Below are 17,182 nucleotides of genomic sequence, written 5' to 3'. Positions count from 1 at the left end.
ATATTGAACAAAAAATCTATCTTTCAAGAAGGCAAGAAAGAGGCTGAAACAAACATACAAGCACTCATGTCCACCAGACAGATTACGGAAAATATCGCACTTGTTTTTCTAAAGACTTAGATCAATCCTTTGGCAGCAGCAAAAAAGCTGTTCTGACAATAGACTTAAAAGCAACTGCCAAAAGACAAAGATTGAAAAAGCTGAAAAAATTATGACATTTTACCTGCACTCACAGGTTGGCAAGCCCAGCCTTCCGGACAGCTGAGGAGATGGCTTTCACGGCCGTGCAGATGGAGTTGAGCAGTTGGGTCAGCTCTCCTGTCCCCTTGGCTTTCCTGCCCTCCTCCATCACAAACCGGGTCAGGGTGATGACATTGGTGTCGAAGGGAGCCTGGTCCGACATGGCTGTCCCGGAGTAGGAAGCGAGGGTCAGGGGACTGGTGAGGAGTAGGGTTTACAAACTGCCGCCGACTCGTACAAAAGTGAATTGAAATAGAGGAACACACCCCCTTGACATAAGGAAACTTAACCACGCCCCCCGCCCGTAAATCACACAAAATACGTCCTGGTCGAGAACTTTAGCAGCGGAGGGAGTGTCGGTGGGCAGTGGCGAGGGAAGGTCTCCCGTTTACGTGCAACGAAACACGAGAAGATGAGCTGGAAGTCGGGGAGAGGCAAACTGTCGTACTCCTCTTCTGATTAAGTTTAGTACACTGCAGCCAATTTCTTCCGGTCCCTTAAGCCACGAGGAAAGAGCTTTACCAAGCACCTACGAGGACACAGGGGGCGGGAGGAGGGCGGGGGAGGACACGAACGGCGGGAGGGGGGCGGGAGAGGACATGAACGGCGGGAGGGGGGCGGGAGAGGACACGGACGGCGGGAGGGGGCGGGAGAGGACACGGACGGCGGGAAACGTGCACAGGACAGCGAGGGGGGCGGAAAGGCACACGGAGGGGGCGGTAATGGACAGCGCATCTGAAATCACTTTCAGTGAAAGGGGAGGGAACGGGAAAAAACGTAACTCCGCCCAGGGAAAAAATCTCAGGAACGCCCCCGAATCTGGTCCGGCCTTGATGGACAGATCCGGCACTCAATGGCTAGCCTCCATTTATGGAGCTAGCCAATGAGAGCCGGGGGACGTTCCAGAAGTCCTTATTGTCAACAAAGGATTTCACCTGCGCTGAAAAGCTGCGCAGAGCGCAGCCTTTCGGCAGGCGAAACCCAAAAAGGGGGTTTTGAAGCCAACACATTATGCATCCTGTACAAAAACGACCCCAAGACTATGGCAAGGTATCATGCATCCTGCTCAGTTTATTATTTTCATTTTTGCACCGCTTTTAAGCTGTTTTCATTTTGACCCTCTGCCCAAAATGGCTGGGGCCATAAACCTGCAACAACAAATTGCCAGACCCTCACAGAGCTGATTTAAAAGCGCTGCCTTCCCCTGGCCCTCTAAAATAGACATAGGACTCACCTCTACCTACCCTCCCAGTTAGATAGAAACAGGACTGCCTATGTAAATGGTCTGCATCCCTGATCTCAGGACATAATAACTAACATAGGACTACTTTATCTACGTTACCACTCTATCCTGGCGGCCATCTTAGACTAGTCAATCCTCATCTCTCCACCATGCCTTACGTAGCGGCCATCTTAGACTAGTCAAATCCTCTACCCTTCCATACACTCTTCTTAACCTTTTACCCCACACCTCCCCTGCACACACCATTGCTCTTTTCTTACATCTACCCTCACAGCCCTCCTCGCCTATCTCTTCCCCCTGTCCAACATGGAACGCACAGGCAATCACACATATAAAATTAATTACCCTCCAGAGCTCTAAAAAAAAAACGCAAAACGTTTTAAACAAAACTTCCTAAAGTCCCACCCTGAAACCCCCTTTTTAGGCACCTACTACTCCCTCATCAATGGAGCCAAGAGCACTGATATTATTCTTCACACCACACGCAGAGCACAATGGAGAAAAGCATTCCTCACCCTACTCACCATATCGAACACCAGGAAAACTGCCCATGGCATAACACTTTCCACCATGCCATCTCAAGTCTACCCAGCTAGAGCATCCATCACCATCTACAATAACTGTACAATCTTAATCCAATCCACAGAAAGAAACCTCGACCTATTTGACAACCTGTTCCCCACTTTCAAAGAATACATCTCCAACGCCCAGAACCCTTACCACCCGGCCCCAAATCCCAGCATCCTCAACCTCACAGCACCTCCTACCACTAAAACGCACCCCCTCCCTCCCTCCAGTACTCCCTACCACCCCCCCCCCCCGGTTACTTACACTTCACACTCCTCTATCCCAGACGCGGATCTCCTCTCCGCCACCAACACCCGCACCCCCTCCACCCCACTTAACCAGAACCCCACTCCCTCGACTAGCTTCTCAGATCAACCAACCTCACCTGACAGCACCCAGCACCGCATGAGCCTCTCCCAACCCATCACCCCCCCCACTTTCTGCACTCCCGTCACTCCTAGCCCTCACTGCTCCCTCAACCTCTCCCCCCCCCTCTCTTTGCACTCCCGCCACTCCAGGCCCTCTTCCCTCCCTCAACATCTCCCCCCCCACTCTCACTCCCTTCTACCACACTGGCACCCCCTCTCTTTGTATTCCCGCCACTCCAGGCCATCTCCCCGCCCCCAACCCCCCCCCCCCCCACTCTCACTCCCTTCCACCACACCGACACCCCTGCAACGCCCAGGCTCCACACGTCCCGCAATCTCCTCACCTCCCCTATCATTGATTCCCTGTCCACTAATACCAACAACACCATCACTATGCCTGTCATTCCCCCCCCCAACCTCCCTACCTACCCGTACAGCAACACACTCACTAACACTCCCAACTCCAATTACAACAACCACTCCACTGACACCCCCACCCCTCTCCCCCCTCCCTTCTATAGTAATCTAGACACTTGCTCTCCTTCAACCCCCACCCTCACCCCCAACCCCTTACCCAACCCAACGTTGGACACGATAATGACCACCCTCCTCCAAGTGAGAGAAGAACTCCACGCCCTCAAAGAGTTTCTCCTCACACACCCCAGACACCCCCCAGGAAGAAGACACGCCCTCAAAGAGTTTCTCCTCACACACCCCAGACACCCCCCTCCTCTTCCCAACCCAAAAACCTAGTCCCCTCACACCCTACTCACCCCCCACAGTGGACCTCTATCCCCTCTCGCAATACCTCCAAACCGCCCTCGACGCACCATCAAGACCCTTTTCAGACCTAGACATACACACCCTACTCAGCACATATGTCCCGGCTCGCCTTAACACCTTAGCTACCACACACCTGTCCATTCCTACAATTCTCCCCAACCCTCTCAGACTCCCCACGCATAACAACAGAGGCTCCGTCCCCAATAACCTCACAAAAGTCCCCCTCGCCCTAGATCCCCCCTCCTACCTCTACACCCCCAGACTCAAATGCACACTTCTCAACTGTAGATCGGCCCAAAGACACTCCTCGGAGGTCGCTGACCTCATCATCTCTCTGAACCTTGACCTAGCCATTTTAACTGAAACATGGCTAACTGAATCTTCTACTCCTATCATGGATATCCTAGTCCCCACCAACTACTGCATCATTAGACTTGATAGACCCAGGAAGACAGGCGGTGGGATCGCATGCATTTACAAGAGCGACCTCTCAATTAATAAAGTCTCCGCCCCTTCTCTTACCTCCTGTGGATACATATGCCTTGAGCTCTTCAGTGAAAACAAACCTATCTGTTCACTACACATTATCTACCACCCACCTGGGGACAACCTCACCTTCTCCCAACAACTCATGGACACAATCTCAATCAACTCAGGAAGGCAAAACACACAAATTTACCTGGGCGATTACAATCTTCACTGGAATTATGGTAGTGACGCAGTGGTCAATGGCCTCAAAAATTACCTTAATGCCTCTGACCTCACCCAAATTTGCAACAGCCCGACCCATGACAAAGGCTCTATCCTCGACCTCATCATCGCCAAAGAAGGCACTATTCAACTTGATTCAATCCAACCCTGTGACTGGTCAGATCACCATACTGTCACATTCTTCATCAATGAAAAAGTTAAACGTATCCCAGTCCGATCCTTTAAGCCCAAAGTTTGGAAAAGAGACTTGAACAAACTCAATCCAAACTCTCTACCCCCTAACAGCTGCAATCTCCTACTTCCCCCTACCGGCGTTACTGACGTTCAATGCTTAACTGATCACTATCTCAACGCTATGACCTCAATAATCAATGAGGCTGAACCGATGCAACTGAAAAGAGACTCCACCAAGATCTCCAACCATTGGTATGACGGGAGTCTTAATGAAGACAGACGTGCCATGCGAATGGCAGAGCGCACCTGGAGATCAGTTCCCTCTGCACTACACCTAAAAATTCTTAAGAAAAAGAGAAACGCATACTTCAGGAAAATAAAATGCTCGAAGTCAAGAGTTCTTCAGACTCCAACTCGACCAAGCAAAAAACCGTCCGAGAAAACTGTTCAAACTAATTCGATCTCAATCCAAGGAAAAACCCCAAGCAGTCGACACTATAGGCAATGCACCTTCCTGTGAAGATTTCTCTGATTTCTTTAAAACAAAAAACCGACAACATCAGGAGCGATCTCCTCATTGACGCAAGCCTCTACTCCAAACACCACTGCATAACACCCAATGAACCAAAAAACAATGCAACTTGGTCATCTTTTGTCACGTACTCTGAAGAAGAAATAGACAGTCTACTCAGCACCCTGAAACCATCCAATCACCTCAATGACCCTCTTCCTGCTAACGCTGTAAAAGGCTTTACCCCTCTGCTCCTCCCACTCTGGACTAAAATTATCAATAGCTCACTGCAACAAGGAACCATCCCTGACTCCCTCAAAGTTGGTCAAGTTACTCCTTTACTAAAGAAACCAACAGCAGACCCCACTGATCTAAACAACTACCGTCCGATTACCAACATTCCCACTCTCGCCAAACTGTTGGAAAAATGCGTCCAGTTACAATTGACAAAACACATAGAACAGTACGCTCTCCTCAACCCTCATCAATCAGGCTTCCGAGCAGGGCACAGTACCGAAACGGCTATGACTCACATAATCGACGACGCCCTCCAAATTCTGGATCACAATGATACCTGCCTCCTCATCCTTCTTGATCTCTCTTCAGTATTCGACACTGTGAAACATGAGAACTTACTCGAACTCTTAAAAACAAGAATGGGTCTTTCTGGGACTGTCCTTCAGTGGTTCACCTCCTTTCTACACAACAGGTCTCAGAAATTCAAGAGCAACAACTTGATGTCCTCCCCAGTACCTGTTTCGCTAGGTGTCCCTCAAGGATCCTGCCTATCCCCTACTTTGTTCAACCTAGTAATGGAACCTCTCACCACCTTGCTACAAGCATCCAATGTACACTTTCACATGTACGCCGATGACACTCAACTATATCTCAGACTGCAATCCCCCAAAGACATCATGCGTCTGAACACAACGATCAGAAGCACCCAATCCTGGCTGGCCGATAACCACCTCAAACTCAGCGCTATGAAAACTGAGTTCCTTCTGATTTCACCTCCCGCGAAAATCTCTACCACTCAAACCTGGCCTTAACACCTAACTGCACTCAACGTCCAACCAACCATCGTGGATTCAGCTAAATCTTTAGGCATAACACTGGACGCCAATCTCAACATGCAGCAGCATATCAGCAAGGCAAACAAGGGAGCGAACTTTCACACAAATACCTTGAGGAAACTTAAACCCTTCCTCCCAGCCAAAGACTTCCAAACTGCAGTACAAGCACTAATAATCCCTCGCATAGACTACGGCAGCATCGCCCTCTGCGGTCTCCCCCTAACTACAACAGCACCCCTAAGAGCCTCACTAAACGCGGCAGCGAGACTCATCACTGGATCAAAAAAACACTCACATATCTCCCCTGACTTTAAGGCCCTGAACTGGTTGCCCTTTGAAGCCAGAATACATCTGAAAATTGCTTGCTTAACGCACAAGGCTATTCACCTGAGCTCACCTGGCTACCTCACTCAGAAGCTGACAATGTCCGGCGGCTCCAGAACCACCAGAAGCACAGAAAACCTTCTGCTGAAGCCTCGAAGATTCCGCAAGGAAAGAATTTACAAACGCTCCTTCTCAGGAATGGCGCCTAGGATATGGAACTCACTCCCTCCTGAAACCAGGCTCATCTCCTCCACTTTCCTTTTTAAGAAAGAAGTTAAAGCTATCCTCATGGCTAAATTCACTTGAACTACTACTTTTGATTTTTAAGACTGCATCGATCTGTACTCTTGTTTGATCCATTGACACGTGTTTACCTGTATTATCGACCTTACCCGATTGTTCTTACTACCTCCCATTTATTATACTCGCTTTGCTCCCTCATGTACCCACCCTCCCTCCTACCCCTCGTCTATGTGAAGCGCTCTGTTATCTGCAAGGATCTTGCTTGCGCTATATAAAACTTTCTAAATAAAAATAAATAAATAATTACCAGGTGAACAGAAAGAACAGAGGGTGCATGGGGAGCACAGAGGATACACATGAGGTGCACAAGGCGCAGGCGGGAAGGCTGGCGAGCACAGGGAACGCACAGAGGGCACAGGTGAAGCTTGGCACAGCTTGTGCATGGAGGGAGTAACGAGTGGTGCGTGAACGCGCACCACAGCGAGCCATTTCAATTATCTTGCCTGTGCCTGGGCACAATAACTGAAACCACATGGCAACTGGTGGCGTAATACATCAATAGGCCGTGGGCGTAGCAATACGCCCGCCTTTGGCCAATTGTGTGCTGTCTTTTATTTAAAAAACGCATGCAAAGGCCAATAGCCTGGGCAAAAAGAAAAAGCACACAAGCGTGTGCAATTCCTAGGTCCGTTTCTAAACCCCCTAAAAGAGGTCTCTCGCTGCGCGAGCAATGCTGCGCACTGCAACGCTAGGCGCTAGACCTAAAAAAGTATTTTATGGTTCAGGTTATTGTATTGTTCCACTGCATGGCACAGCACATAGCTCTAGCTGTCGGAGTATCCGATAGTGTCTGTCAAAGATTGGGTTTTTGCAATACAAAATGTTATGATATGGTTCCTGCATACATTCTCAGTGTGGCAAAGGGTTTGAGGCAGGTAAAACATCTGGGGACGGTTCGTGGGACTGTGGGCCTGGATCTTTTAAGCAATCTACTAGTGTCTCCTAGACCCATGCAATCTCCATTGAGCACAGTTCCCTCCTACCTTCTCTAAGTAGCACTTCCCCTTCATCCCCAGACCATAGCTCAAGCTCATTGTGCCATGTGGTAATTCTGGGTCCACAGGGTCCTTCCAGTGCCTAGCGATTTCACTTTTGGCCAATAGAAACGCCAGGTCCTGGACTCCGCTTGTAACTCTAGTTTTGGAGATATGTAGGAACCAGTTCAATAAGCAGTGGCTAGGCAAGCAAGTAACCTCCCTAGAGATGGTGTTTGCCACCACTGTCGTAACTTCCTCCCAGTAAGTAACCAACTGCAGGTAGGCCCATAAAAAGTGTTTAAACTCAGCTCCTACCACCCCATATCTCAGACATGTCGCATCTACCTTACGGAAGTATTTAATGACATGTCCTGGGGTAAGGTATGCCCTATGAAGGATACAATAGTCCATCAGTTTAAATTGGGCATTCCTGGTACCTTGGGTGCCCTTCCTAGGATGTTCTCCCAGTCTTTTTCGAGCATGGCAGTCACAAAGTCCTGCTCCAATCGTGCCTTCAGTCGTTCTAGGGGTTGGAGGATTTTCCCATGTATTGCCCTGTATAGGCATACAACTGCTTTAATGGCGCTCGTTGCACAATGTACTGACAGGTTTTGTGGGACTGTGGGTCTGACATGTCAGTTTTCCAATTATTTGCAGACTGCTGCTGTCACTACCCTATGAAGTAAGAAGTGGCCCTGTGGAAGAGCGAACTCCGATCGAAAGTCTTTAAATGGGAGGAGCTCTTCAGTGGAGAATAAATACCCCACTTTTGTTGAAACCCCTGCACAGCATTCAGCTAATCCTTCCCATCTTTAACCGTGGGGCAACACTGTCAGCATCATTTTAAGCAGGTCAGGGGAGTATGAACATAGCATTCACATTTTTTGTAGGCAATGGACTGAGCAGTAAAGCATAACTCTGAATTCCTGTCTGTCCTCATCGGAAGGTTGTACTGTTCTCAGTAATACCCCAGTCAGTCTAAAAATGTAGGTAGCTGGCTCTTTATGTGATACATCAATAAGTGGATATACAGTGTAATGAGTCCAGGGATTCCCTTATGAGCTGACAGGGCTTGGTATGCAATCCCAAAGTGCTCGGTTACGGGGTAGTGTGGTCGAGCAGCCGTAGGCTTAACACAGAGGAGTGCAAGAAATAGCAAGTATCTTTATATATGTTTAGGCATCAGATAAAAATAGTTCAGGTAAGTTTTTAAATATAATTTATTTTCAGTTCAAAAAGTCGATACAGTGAAAATTGCAAGTTCTGCATTGTTATCCTATGGAAGGAAGAACAAGTTCTGCAAACTGGTACAGTACATCGACTTACAGGACCAATCTCCAGGAGTTAAGGTGAATGGTGAGCAAGGTCCAAGGCAGCACCAATAGTTCACCACCAGCAACACGGCGACAGCTGGGTGCAAAACAGCATCGGGAGCACAATAGGTTTCAATGGGGATCGTCACTGTACGAAGAGGCTGAAGGTCCGGACTAAGAAGCCAGTCTAGGTGAACCAACAGGCGGGTTCAAGGCTTACGGTGCTCAGGGACATCGGGACACCACAGGAGTCATCTTCTGCATGGCCCGGGCGCAGAGGTGGCTTTAGGCATCAGGTTTCTTTTACCGGGAGTAATTGAGATAGAGGGGTCCTGCATGAAGAGGCTGCAGCCAACTAGGAGAGTCTTTGGGGGAGAGTAAGGTGCCTCAATGGAATCTAGCTCTGGAGGGCTGAGGAACCTTATCGGCACTGGTGGCCCACTTCAAACCAGGCCGGAGGCGAAGGGAGCAATGGGAGCTTCGGGTGTCAGGGTTTGGCAGTTCCGGAGGCCTCAGTCTTCTCTTTTGGAGTCTCTGTAGGATGCAGAGAACAGATCAACTGTTCTTCAAGAGCACTTGGTCTTTATTGAAGGCAGTCCGCCCAGGTTTTGGAGGAACTCAGGGGCAGGATGAATCATGTTTGGTGCAGGTCAACGCAGAACATCAGACAGTGAAGCATGGCTGGGGCCAAGTGAGGTGCTCTCTTCAGTCTTCTGCTTTTGTGGCTCTTTGTGTCCTTCATAGGTCATCAGAATCCGTTTCTCCGGTGTCAGGCTCTCCCCAAAATACTAAATTTAGAGGTGTTAAGGGAGTGTAGAGTAGAAGCTGCAAGAAGCTGGCTCTGTATGTACTATATAAAGGTAAGGTATAGTATGCACAGTCTAGTGGATCCAGTGAGGCTTTACAGAGGCTAAAGTATATAATAATACTTCCTTGCAGTAAATAAGATTTAAAATATTACTGTTTTACAATGTAAAAAGAGGACACTAGTACCTTTTTTCAATCTGGACAATGTTATCCTGTGGGAGGAAACACAATTGGCTATATGCAAGTCAGTAAACTATTTATGGTAGTGAACCTTTGGATGAGGTCAGGAGATGGGCCAGTAATCTGGGTGTTCGGATAGATGATGAACTATCCATGGAGGAACAGGTCAAGATAGTATACGGCATGTGCTTTGGCACAATGAGGATGCTGAGAAAAATTTTCCCCTGGATCCCGCTGTCGGCAAGGAGAACCCTGGTCCAGTCACTCGTGATGAGTCGGCTGGACTATGGCAACTCGCTGTTGGTGGGGGCCAGGGAGGACCTATTAAGGCGTCTACAAGTGGTGCAGAACACTGCAGCCCGTCTTGCCCTAAATAAGCCGGCACGGACTCCCTCTGCCCCTTTGCTGAACCAACTACACTGGCTCCCGGTGAAGAAACACTATCTTTGAGATGCTCGTTGTTGTCTTTAAATCATTACAGGGAAAAGGACCTGTGTACCTCAGTAAGAAACTTAGGCGTTATCAACCGTCACGACAATTAAGATCCAGTAATGCCAACCTTCTGTGTATTCAGAAGATACAGAGGGCAAGAAAGGGCGGTAGAGCCTTTTGTCATCTGGCCCGAGACACTGGAATAAATTACCAGCAAACATCAGGGCTTGCAGTGAGCTACCCAGGTTTAAAAAACTCTTAAAGACATGGCTGCTCTAGTTGGCCGTGTCCTCCATTTCTTCCCCCTCAGCGCCAAGAGATGCCTTTGGGGATGATTAGTTTGCGCTCAACAAGTTCACAAAGTGTACGACCTGGGGTTACCAGTCCACATAGGGTAGCCTGGCACAGAGTAGGAACAGCTAATCTCCAACGGCAATTGTGTTGTGCTTACATCACTCACTCACAGTAACCCAGCGCTCAACCACTGAAAATAAATGACTACACCAGTTTAGAAAAATACGGGTTGTTTTATAAAATTCTCTTTGTAGTTTCTCTATGTCTTTCAGCAGTGTTTAAATTCAGTACAATAAATATTTCCAAGTTCAATTATTGGCATCCATAAGGATTTTCAGTGCATTAATTAATACTTCTTGTTATCCCCAGCTGAAAGAGTCTCAGCAATAACACCTGTAACTTATCTCTTCCCTGATATTTTCACAGCTTAAATAAGGTAACCATCAGGAATAAGGTTCACTTATGTTGGAACCCAAAAGGTACATTACCCGTGGGGACACAGTATCAGCATTAGCTAGAGGAAACAGCTGCTCAGCAAATCTTTCCCCCCCACTGGTATACTTGCAAATGGTTTCAATCAGCTGATTATCTAGATAGAAGTAAGCAGAATACTTAGTCAGATTTCACAGACAGATCGTTTGCTCTATGACCACCTTTGTTTGGCAGGTTATAATTCAGAATTACATATGAGCCCCAAGTGAATTGCATGTACAGGTTCCCTTAATGCAATCCCTTCTCACCCCCCTTTCCTGAACCCACTTTGTGTCCCTGAGCTCCTTCAGCGAGTAAATATCTATATTTGGTGACTTTTCCCCCCAAGGCAAATCCGCTCAGGTATGGTATGGATTGGCGTGAGTCAGTCAGGTATTCAGCGAGCACTGTTCATAGTGCAGTTCAATAGATTGGAGGTAATCAGGTCCGAGCACGAGCCTCTCCACCCGCCCGACTAGTTTCCCTGCTTACTTTGTTCTAGTAGAATTGCCAGTCCGCTTCCGATTTTATGTCCGTGCTGCTTACTAGGGATCTGGGAAGGCCTCCTCTCCCCGCTGCATCCGCTCGCCTTACTGTTCGGTTGCCGCCTCCCCTCGCTGGTCTTTGAGTCGGCAGACTTTCCTGTTTGCTGTCCTCAAGCACGAAGGACTCCGCCCACAGCGGGACTCCTTCAGCTCCTCCCCAGCTCTTCCGTCGTCACCGCGATCTTGCTGTCGGAGTTCCACAGATTTCGCTCCGCTTCTCAACTGTGCCTGCTGGCCCCTTTCTTGCCAGCTCCGCAGAAAGAACTCGCAGCAGGCACACTCCGGCGCAGGAAGGATGACAGCTGCAGCGAAGGCCTCCGGCACAGCACGCCAGGGTCTCCCCCACAGTAAGTGAAGTTCCCCGCTTTGGGTCGTTACTCCGCTTCCTTCCTCAGAAGGCCTGCAATACCCAGGGCCTCAAGCTGGCGAAGTAAAGTTTCAGCTCTGCCGGACAAAACACCATAGGCGGGGCTGGGAAAGTCTCTGATATTACTGATTCTTCTCTGTGTCACAGCCATACACAGCTCCTCCAAGATCGCTTAGGAATAGCTTCCCAGGAACCCTTAAAGGATGTAGAGGGCTAGTGAAAAATATCAACGGTAGGGCTTGGTCGATAGATAGGGGGTCACATCAATCAAGAGAAGCAGCCGGCCCACAGGTTAATCTAACTCCTCTCAGTGCCTTCTTCCCCACTTTACCGCCTCACTCCTCACCAGACCAGGTTCTACACCAGCTCTCTGGTCAATCTACAAAATGGCCGCCCTAGGTATAACCTTTTATAGGCTGGGCTCTGGCTACTGGAACTGGCCAGAAGGTTCTAGAGCTTTTCTATGCAATCCAATGAGTCAGAACCCTGAGGTAAAAAATGTGGCAGTTACAAGCCACCATTTTGTGTCTCTGTATACACCATTTTAATAGAGCGCCTATGCCTAAAAAAAAAAGAAAGGTATAGGGAAAAGGTAGCACCTAAACCCAAGGACAACACCAAAAATGCTAGTGGACATAAAAAAATAATAATAAAAGGAGTTAGGAGGCAGAAAAGGGGACAAAAATAAATAAATAAATAGGAGGGACAACCCAAAGGGCTGACAGGTCTAACACGCGCCCCTCCCCCCCCCCCCCCCCCAGCTGAAAGTGGGGAGAGCTACCCAACCCCTTGGGAGTTCTCATCACTAAGGAGGAAATACCTGGAGAGACCGTCTGCATTGGCGTGGTCCACCCTAGGCCGATGTTCCACCCGGAAAGTCCATTCCCTGTAGGGGAATGGACCATCTCAACAACTTGGGATTCTCTCCCTTCATTTGCATCAGCCAACGAAGGGGCCGGTGGTCAGTCTGTACCAGGAAGCGCGAGCCAAACAGGTATGGCCGCAGCTTCTTCAGAGCCCATACCACCGCAAAAGCTTCCCGCTCAATCGCACTCCACCTCTGTTCCCGGGGAAGCAGCCTCCTGGACAAGAAGACCACAGGTTGATCCAGACCTTCTTCATTGAGTTGCGATAACAATGCCCCAATGCCATGCTCTGATGCGTCCGTCTGGACAATGAATTCCTTAGAAAAATCAGCGGCTCTTAGGACTGGAGCCGCACACATTGCTTGTTTCAGGGTGTCAAAGGCTTGCTGACAAGCCTCCGTCCAGACTACCCGTCGGGGTTGCTTCTTGGATGTGAGTTCAGTTAGGGGTGCCACAATTGTGCCATACCCCTTCACAAAGCGACGGTAGTATCCTGTGAGGCCCAGGAAAGCTAGGACCTCAGTTTGGGTCTTGGGGGGCCTCCCAGGCCATGATAGCCTCAATTTTAGCCTGGAGGGGCTGCACCGTTCCCCTGCCCACCAAGTGGCCTAGGTACACCACCGACCCCTGCCCGATCTGGCATTTGCTGGCCTTGATTGTCAAGCCAGCCTGTTTCAGGGCTTGGAGAACAGCCTGTAGGTGACACAAGGGGTCCTCCCAGCTGCTGCTGAAGACGGCAATGTCATCTAGATAAGCAGCAGAGAAGGCCTCCATTCCTGAGAGGACCTTGTTCACCAGCCGCTGAAATGTGGCAGGAGCGTTCTTGAGCCCAAAGGGCATCACACAGAATTGGTAGTGGCCCTCAGGCGTGGAGAAGGCTGACCTTTCCATTGCTCCATCTGTAAGGGAGATCTGCCAGTACCCTGATGTGAGGTCAAAAGTACTCAGATATTGGGCAGCTCCCAGCCGGTCAATGAGCTCATCCGCTCTAGGGATGGGATGAGCATCAGTTTTAGTCACTGAATTCAGTCCCCGGTAATCCACACAGAACCAGAGTTCGGGAGTGGTGCCCGGCGGAGCAGCTTTTGGTACCAGAACCACCGGGCTGGACCAGGGGCTACTTGAAGGTTCAATCACTCCTAGCTTCAGCATCTTAGTGACTTCACTGTGGATGCTGGCCTTCACCTTATCTGACAGCCGGTAGGTCTTAGACTTCACAGGTGGGCTGTCTCCTGTGTCCACATCATGGGTACACAGGTGGGTCCTCCCCGGGATAAAGGAGAACAGCGAGGAATACTGCTCCAGGACCTGGTGGCAGTCCCTACGCTGTTCAGGAGTTAGGGATGGGGAGAGAATCACTCCCTCCACTAACCCATCCTTTTCCTGAGACGAAAATAGATCAGGGAGAGGCTCGCTTTCCTCTTCCTCTGCTCCATCAGTCACCATCATCAAGGTGACCTCGGGCCTCTCATGATGGGGCTTAAGGCGATTAGCATGGAGCACCCGAAGGGGCTGCCGGGAAGTCTTAAGGTCCACTAAGTAAGTGGCCTTGCCCTTCTTCTCAATCACCTCAAAGGGGCCGGTCCAGCGATCCTGGAGGGCGCTCAACTCTCCAGGTTCCATCACCCACACTTTCTGGCCAGGCTCCAACACCACAGGGTGAGCATTGTGGTCATACCACTCCTTAATCACTGCCTGGCTGGCTTCCAAGTTGTCAGAAGCTTGCTTCCACAACTTAGCCATTTGGCTTGGGAAGGCCAGCATATAGCTCACCACATCCTGGGGTAGCTTCCTGGGAGCCTTTTCCCATCCGTCTTTCACCAGGCTGAGAGGTCCTCGAACAGGATGCCCATGCAGAAGTTCGAAGGGGCTGAAGCCCACTCCTTTCTCAGCACTTCCCTGTATGAAAACAACAGACAGGGTAGAGGACGTCCCATTTCCTCCGCAGGATCTCAGGCAGACTCCTGATCATGCCTTTCAAGGTTTTATTGAACCTCTCCACCAGACCATTAGTCTGTGGGTGGTAAGGGGTGGAGAACCGGTAAGTAACCCCACACTCCTTCCACATAGCCCGCATGCGGGCTGACATGAAGTTGGTCCCCCTGTCGGACACAACTTCCTTGGGCAAACCCACTCGGGTAAAGATCCCCATCAGGACCCTAGCCACTGCAGGTGCAGTAACTGTCCTCAAAGGAATTGCCTCTGGGTACCGAGTGGCGTGATCCACCAGAACCAGGATAAACCTGTGACCAGCTGAAGTAGGTGGATCCAATGGCCCAATAATGTCGATGCCCATGTGAGAAGTTGGCCTGATATATAGTGCTCACTATTCTAGTGATCACTTTGTATCATACCAAACAACCCTTATTGATGATTGGTTGTAAGTCAACCTTTCAGACCAGCTATCCTAGTAGCATGGACACGAGCAGTCTTCAGGCTAAATTCTAGAGGGCGTGTTAAGCCAGCTGTTTTACCATCACATATACCCCTTGAACACCAAGTGAAAGGACACCTCACAAGTTGTTATAAAAATATAGGATATTTATTAATAACAAGTCTACCCTGAACTCTTTATGAGTCAGGGAGCTAAGCACAATACAAAACTCTTACGAAAATACTACAAGTTGCAAAATTTACACAAATGCCCGAGGGGCACGAAAAACCATATACTACAAAAGTGGAATGCGAAATACTAGCAGGTAAGTAACAAGATCCAGAGGCTTCAGGATCGCTAGGACTTCACTACTGAACCTTAAGGTTAGGAGCAGGAGGTCTAGGGAGATCGTGTGCAGAGTGTGCACTCTCACCTGGGATGCGGAAAGAAGTCTATGGATGCTAGATTTCGTAAAGTTAGTGTTATCGGACGAATCCGACTAGTTAGGCTGAAAACGAAAAAGGATCTGGACACTTAGATAGTGAACCTACGTTGGAGCACCGAAATGCTCGAGTTACCTAGCCCAGGGGCTGCGGCTGCATAGGGTTCAAAAGGCGTTGGGAATCCTCGTTACAGTCTAGGGAGCCTGAAAGAAGAAGTTGCTCGCAGGCGACCAGTGATGAAGTTCGATGGGATCCAAGCCTGGATCGGAGTTGAAGATGACCTGAAAGCAGAGGGGACTCAGTTCTTGATCACTAGCCAGTGATCAGATGGGCACCAGGATGGCACCGGACGAAGTCACCTCGACCAGGTGAGTGGGCGACGGTGGGCTCTGCAGTCTCTCGGACCAGGAGGCGTTGTCGGCGACCAGGATGGAGGGGCGAGCTGTCCCACGAAGGTGTCTGCTGTCGGCGCTGCTGAAACCAGGATTGGAGCAACAAGCCTTGGCAAAGGCAAGCCCACGCGGTGGACTCAAGAGGGCGTCTGGAGTGGACCAGGAGGGTCCGGGGTGCTCCTCTGTTGGAGGGGAGCTAGGGCCAGTCTGGAGCAACCAGACCAGCGGTGAAATCGTCGTGGTACGTCGTCAAGAGGGTCACTAGCCAACGGGAAAGTGACCGGACAACATGGCAAGCAGCAAGGAAGCAGAAGGGCCCCACGCAGATCTCGGGGATGCTGGGAGGCTGGACTTCGGTGCTGGAGCTGCTTAGGGTTAGGGCTTCTCAAACCCCAGTGCACTGGCTCGAGGGTCTCTCGGGGGTCGTGCTGGAGAAGCGTCGTGCAGGTCTTGAAGATGGCCGGTCCCACGGGTCTCGTCGCACCCACGAATCTCAGCTGGGCTGGATGATGTAGGTAAAGGTCAGAGATGGCAGGGAATCCGGGTCTCGTCGAGCTGGGCAGTCTTGATCCGGAGGATGGACTTACAGCAAACCGCAAGAGCTTCGATGGTGCCTGCTGGTGCAGGGTGGCTACTCCTTAGCCACAAGGGAGAGTCTTCAGAAGAGTCAAGAGTTCCTTTCGTGGAAAGTAGTTTCAAGATTCAGAATTATCTAATTTGGGAAGGGGGCCTGCTCCTACCTTTATCCTAAGAAAAAGGGGCTGGCACGCAACTAAGTCCTGCCCTATGGGTGGGACTAGGAGGGGGGTGGTTACACCCCTCTCCTTTGTCCGGTCTCTCCTCAGCTCAGGGGCTGGTGTGCCCCAGGAACTGGTTTGAGCCGGCATATGCACAGTGAGCACCGGGGTGCCACTTGCAGTCACCTTCCTTTCAGCCCTGCCTACCTGGAATACACAAAATCCTGTCTGGGATGGTGCTGGCACCGCCCCTGACAGGAAACCCTTTGTCTATGCCTCCGTTGCTGGAAGGACTCCCAGCAGCAGGAGGGCAGACTTGTGTCTCGGTGGCAGCATCCATTTTGTGGAGCTGAGGCTATATCTGACTTTAACCGGGGTTCACAGTTACATACATGTCGTGCCCCTCTAGAAGGGTGGAATGCTAACCCCGTCGCCAGAATTGGCGAGGGGTTAGTATTCCAATTCGTATGACACCTTACTCGACATGTTTTGATAATGCTATACCAAAGTTAGCATTTAACCGCGAGGATTATAATGCACTTAAGAGTATATGGTATAGCGTTATCATGGAACAGCTATTTGGACTTGGTTCCGCAAGCTGCAAACGGGCATAGCTCATGCCAGAGCACCATCTCACATAATTCCAAGCACTCTGCCTTCAGGATTGATAAGGCCTGACATAGGAGT

At 49.9% G+C, this 17,182-nt stretch overlaps 1 protein-coding gene across 14 annotated transcripts in view; it reads right to left on the bottom strand.

The window, feature by feature from the left end:
- The window catches only part of NIPBL (NIPBL cohesin loading factor), a 1,942,504-nt gene that overhangs the window by 959,951 nt on the left and 965,371 nt on the right, over positions 1–17,182 (bottom strand). The gene's annotated exons all lie outside the window — the stretch shown is intronic.

Source organism: Lissotriton helveticus, chromosome 2_1 (genome assembly GCF_964261635.1).
Source record: "Lissotriton helveticus chromosome 2_1, aLisHel1.1, whole genome shotgun sequence".
NCBI classification, from domain to species: domain Eukaryota; kingdom Metazoa; phylum Chordata; class Amphibia; order Caudata; family Salamandridae; genus Lissotriton; species Lissotriton helveticus.
The sequence above is the reverse complement of the archived record's forward strand: the minus strand, read 5'-3'. Positions and strand labels throughout refer to the sequence as shown.